At 42.3% G+C, this 5,742-nt stretch overlaps 1 non-coding gene across 1 annotated transcript; it reads left to right on the forward strand.

The window, feature by feature from the left end:
- TRNAC-GCA lies at positions 4,273 to 4,343 on the forward strand. The gene has a single exon. It is a non-coding gene; the product is annotated as a tRNA-Cys (tRNA).

Genomic DNA, 5,742 nt, shown 5'->3' on the forward strand with positions numbered 1-5,742 from the left:
TCTTAAGTTGATGCATAATAATGTGCTTAACAAATATGCTTTGCAATGCTTATGATGACATGATCCGTTTTTAGAGTTCGTAACATCAGGGATGTTACAGTTGGACTAACCCCTGCAGGAAAACTTTCAATATCGACCTAGGAAGTCCTGAGATAAACTCACATTGGAGACAAAGAGAGAGACACATGAAGTTTAACAATTTACACAAGGAACACATAGCTCATAAGAGATGATCCATGGAGGGTGCCACAAACACGATGCACAACCGCTAAGAAAGGAAAGCTTCCACAAGGTGATACTGTACCATCACTCTTCAAGTAAGGTAACATCTTAAGGTACTTGACTATCACTTTTATAAGCTTCTCCTTGGTTCTGGAGTTCACATGAATAAAAGTGACAAACATGTATGATTTACTGCCCCTTGCCTCGACTATCTCGGCCTCTCAATCACTGGCCTTCCTCTTCTTGGTCATAACCTTCTTGCCTTTGCCCTTCTCTGCAGCTGTCAGGTGACGGGGAGGATCGTCTCCCCCATCACCTCCTGGAGAGCCACTCTTGGGTATTCTTAACATCATTACCAAAAGTAGACTTAGTTTTCTAATTCTGATAACGGTGCCAAAAATGCCAAACCTATCCCTCATACCACTTAAGCCAAGTTGTCATCCCCAGCATGACATGAGATACGCGGTATTGAAATATGCAATTGCTCTTCTAAATAAATAATGAATGGGATCTGCAAGCGCACAGATTAATACCGATGTAGCATTTTAACCGGGAAGTATTCTAGGTATCGTTATTTATATTTTTACCACTGGGAAGGGATTAACAATCATCAATATTGATTACAAAATGGAATATGAGATTGAGTATCTATCATTGCATGTATAATTGAGAACATTTATCTAACTCTTTCATACAGGGGTAAGTGTCACATAAAAGATATATGAAGTAATGAATAGTGACAAAGATAATTAATCTGATCAGCATAACTTAGCCACATAATAAATATGATAAGCACCTCAATTAGATATTGTAGAAAGTCATTAGCATGGTATTAGAATGAACTACAAGAATATTTCCTAAGTTATTCTCAACTATATAGTCTAGCATTATCATAGTTAGTGCAAGTATACTTAGCAATCATTTCGAGACAAGACTACGCCCATGCATAGTGATATTAGCAAGGTAAATGAGAAACATAGCAATCACTCCCCTGTAATAATATTGCTCTGCCAGCCCAATACACGAGAGGGGGACTATATAAGAATCAATGAAGCTGTCACTATCACGAACTACCCCACGATCTGGCATATTGGGTACAATCGCAGATAAATACGGTATAAGCACCACGCCTACACAATATCTATCATTTACCCATGGATCCGATGGATAAACGTTATACGATCCTAAGCATGTATATAGATCCAATCTAACTAAGCCAAGTACATAACTATGATAAACTAAGAACAATATAATCTTGAACATAAACAAGTCGAGCAAAGTCATAAGCAATATATTGAAGTAGAACAAAGTCATATTCATAATATCGAAGAACAAAGATGATTAGAAGAACAATTAGAAGCACAATTAGAGAATTACCAAGAATCCTCTTGACAGATCCGGAAACCAATCGAAGATTGACTCCTTCTAGTTCTAATCCTATGTTGCTATGCTAATCTAGATATCTAATTGATGTGGTGGCTCTAATCTTGATCAGAGGCTTCTTCTCCCTTGAGGAATAATCAATTAGGGTTGAGAGGCTCTCTCCTCCAGGGGCCAGGGGGTCTGGTTTTATAGTCCCTTCAAGTGAATATGAGTCGTTGGATCAAACCGACATTGATTGAACGGTTATCCTTGATCCTTTAGGTCGGTGGAGATCTTTCCCGAAAGAGAGTCCTGTTTGGATTCTAGGAGGGGGCGGGCGCCCAGGTCAACTGGGCGAGCGCCCAGTGCCTGGCCCCGTTCGGCCTCCGCTTCCTTTCCGTGGCTTCTGGAGTCTTCTAGATGTAAGATAATTGCGCGGCACGTTGATATCTCTATGTAATCCCGACGTGTGGGCCTCTCTTCCTTATTTCTGATAACCCCCTGCAGAAATAGACAAACACCAAAACTCATGGAATTCTGTCAGATAAAACCCTAAGTCTGGATGTTGATTTCATTTGGATCATTTTCTTTGTTTATTTGATAATTAAATTTGATACTTAAGGACCGTCAACAGCCACCACCGCCAGCTGTTGGACCACTGACATTCTTGCAACGTGCCATTGCAATAATACAACTCTGAAAGACTGTCGAAAGCTAAAAAGCTGACACTTGTGAGGCTTGGCCTCAATCCGTACTCGCGGGCTTGGCCCCGAGTTCAACTGCCACTGACAACTGACAAGCGGAGACCAACGTGCTGCAAGAGATGGAATAGATAGGGTATATATAAGCATACATAATAGCTAGAGACAAGAATTCCCTATAGATCGCAAGAGTAGATGAGATTTGACATGAGCTACTTACAATCCGTCGACGAGATGCGTTCTGGATGAAAGATGACGATCGGGAACCACCGGAGATCGCAAACCAACTCCACAAGGTGCTACAAGGGTAGAACAGATAAAATCGTCTTCAAAAACAACAATCTAATCCATTCACACATTGAATCGAACACCTTGTGGGTAGGGTTAAGGAACTCACCCCACAACCTAGAATCCACGCGAGAACAGGTCCAGTGCATAGAGGAGGAAAGGGGAGAGCCACAGGGGTGAGATCTGTCGTGGGGAGGACGAAGTTCGCCGGAGAATCAAGGATTTCAACGGCGGTGCAGTGGATTCGACGGCTAGGGTTCGGGCGCAGGCAGACTGGTCGTAGGAGAGAAAAGGAAGAACTGTCGAATCGATCGTCAGTCGCTCGGGTTATATCCGCCTACTGCGGGGGCACCGGACGCTCTTAAGTGGTCACCAGACGCGTCCGGTGCCCACCGGTCTTAAACACAGAGAGCTCTACAAATTGTCCGAGCACCGGACGATGGCCACCGGACGCTCGCCTGGCGTCCGGTGCCACAGGGCACCCCTTGGTGAATCACCGGACGCTCCTCACTGGTCGTGCTCAGTGCACTGTGCGCGGGTCCGGTGAGTGCAGACCAGGAGACCCACCACACCAGACGCACTAGGTGTGCGTCCGGTGCACCATTAACCCAGATTTTCAACAAAGAACTCACCCGACTTTCATCCAACCAAGTTCCAACTTCAAAAAGACTCAAATAAACACAAATTGGAACTGGTATGAGTGACCTCTCTCAAACCCTCAAATTTTCACAAATATTTAGCCTTAGGCATAGTAGTTTTTATGAAAATAGTCAAGTAAAAGCACCAAGGAGCATCGTGTGGCCATAAAGCTAGGGGTTTAAATCATGATGAGCTTTGAATGCTCCCCCTATCAATGGATGAACACAGTGGATGCTCAAAACATAACAAAAAAGAAACGGCGGCACTTTCATTGTCACACAACAAAGGTACTTTATCTAGTACTACTCCATAGTCTAGCAAAGTTTGTTTCATGTAAAGTATTTGTGCACAACAAGCACCGACGGCACAACACAGCGGATGCTCAAAACAAAGCAAGCACAGGACATGGCCAGTGATCCTCACCATCTACAACCTCCCTCCATGGTTGATGCAGAAGCGAAAGTACCTTTTACTAACCATCCTTATCTCTGGACCTACACAACTTGGAGTTGATATGGATGTTTTCTTGGAGCCCTTAATGCAGACATGAAGATACTATGGGAAACAGGTGTTCAAATATTCGACGAGTACCGCAAAGAATCATTCACACTGAGAGCAATTATCTTTGTTACGATCAATGACTACCCAGGTCTCTTTACATTATCAGGGCGGTTCAAGGGAAAGTTTGGTTGTGTGGTATGCATAGATGACACCGCTTACGTGTCCCTAACTGCATTTAAGAAGATAGTGTACATGAGGCACAGACGCTTCTTATCAAAAGGACACAGGTACCGGCTGAAAAAGATGGATAAGTACTTTGACAATAATAGTGAACTGTAGAAAAATAAGATTGTCTAGAAACGACGGGGCCAAATTTTCTCAATGTATTTCCAGGATCATAATACAGATATTGTTTTGTGTAAGTAGTATAATATGATAGGGTATGTAGCTCTTTCTACACACAAATGAAAACGTCTATGGATGCAGATATAAGCTACGAGCATAAATGCATGCATATGCGTAGCCGATGCTCTTTTCTCGATTTTAGATCAGATTTTTTGGCGGCATGGCCAAGTGGTAAGGCAGGGGACTGCAAATCCTTTACCCCCAGTTCAAATCTGGGTGCCGCCTGATCAATAAAATACTTAGGATTATAGTACTGATCAAACTCGACAAATTCGTACCCCCCTAAGTTGGGGCACGAGAGTAACTAGGTTTGGCGACCGCGCCAAAAACTCGAGTTCCTTTTGGATTTCCTTTTTGATCAATGATAATTGCTGCATTGTCATCATAGCGTATTATTATACCGTCGTCGCCTTTGAATTCTTTACGTGTACGTACAATTACAGCTCGAATTACTTCGGATCTTTCTAGAGGCATTTTGGGCACTGCGTCTTTGATTATTCGTTTATTGTTAGAGAATGAATTTCATCTAATTAGTTACTTTTTTGGGGTTAAACCGCACTCATTCCATTTTCTAGTCCAACTTTGTTTGCGTATGTTCAATGAATAATTGGAAAGAATCCACCTCATTCTCACTCCATTTGCCAGACTCCTTCTTTTATGGATTTGCTCTCATCTTTAGACCCCAAAAAGCGTATATTGATAGTAAACTAATAAAATAAAAACCAAGCAAACGCTCTTTTTCCTAAATTAAAATATGGGATCCTTTTTATTTAAGGTAACAGTAAAGGCCAAAGAGTTTTCAGCATAGTCAGCAAACTCAAATTTGTTTTTGGGAAGAAGACAAAAGATGGAAAACCAAGAAAGAATATCAAGCCAGCTCCAGGGGCTACATTCAAGAAGAAGTCAATTTTCTTCGAGTATTTGGAATACTGGCCAGAGTTAGACGTCCGCCACGCGATCGATGGTATGCACGTTCAGAAGAACGTGTTTGAAAGCGTAATTGGCACCTTGTTGGACATGAAGGGCAAGACAAAGGAGGGATTAAATTCACGCTTGGACATGGTACAGTTAGGCATAAAAAAGAACTTCACCCTGTTAGGCTAGAAATTGGGAAGTACCACCTCCCGGCAGCAAGCTACAACCTCAACAATGAAGAGAAACATGAGATGTGTGTGTGGTTGAAGAAATTGAAAGTCCCATCTGGATTCTGCTCTAGCATACGGAGTATTGTGTCAATCAAAGACCTTACACTCACCAACTACAACTCACATGATTGTCATGTCATATTGACTACTTTTCTGCCTATTGCCATTAGGGCTATAAATCCAGTGTGGAAAAAGGTTACAGTTACACGGTTGTGCTACTTCTTCAACAGGATCTCACAGAAGGTGATTGAACGTGATGAGTTGGCGTCTCTTAAGAAATTCGCAGTGGAGACAGTTTCACAGTTTGAGATGTGTTTCCCCCCAGCATTCTTCGATGTGATGGTTCACCTTGTGGTGCACTTAGTTTTACAAATAGAGGCATTGGGTCCCATGTATTTGCATGAGATGTGGACGTATGAACGTTTCATGTCAATACTAAATGGCTATGTATCAACTCATGCTCGTCCAGAGGCGTCTAT

This window comes from Sorghum bicolor, chromosome 8 (genome assembly GCF_000003195.3).
Source record: "Sorghum bicolor cultivar BTx623 chromosome 8, Sorghum_bicolor_NCBIv3, whole genome shotgun sequence".
Lineage (NCBI taxonomy): Eukaryota > Viridiplantae > Streptophyta > Magnoliopsida > Poales > Poaceae > Sorghum > Sorghum bicolor.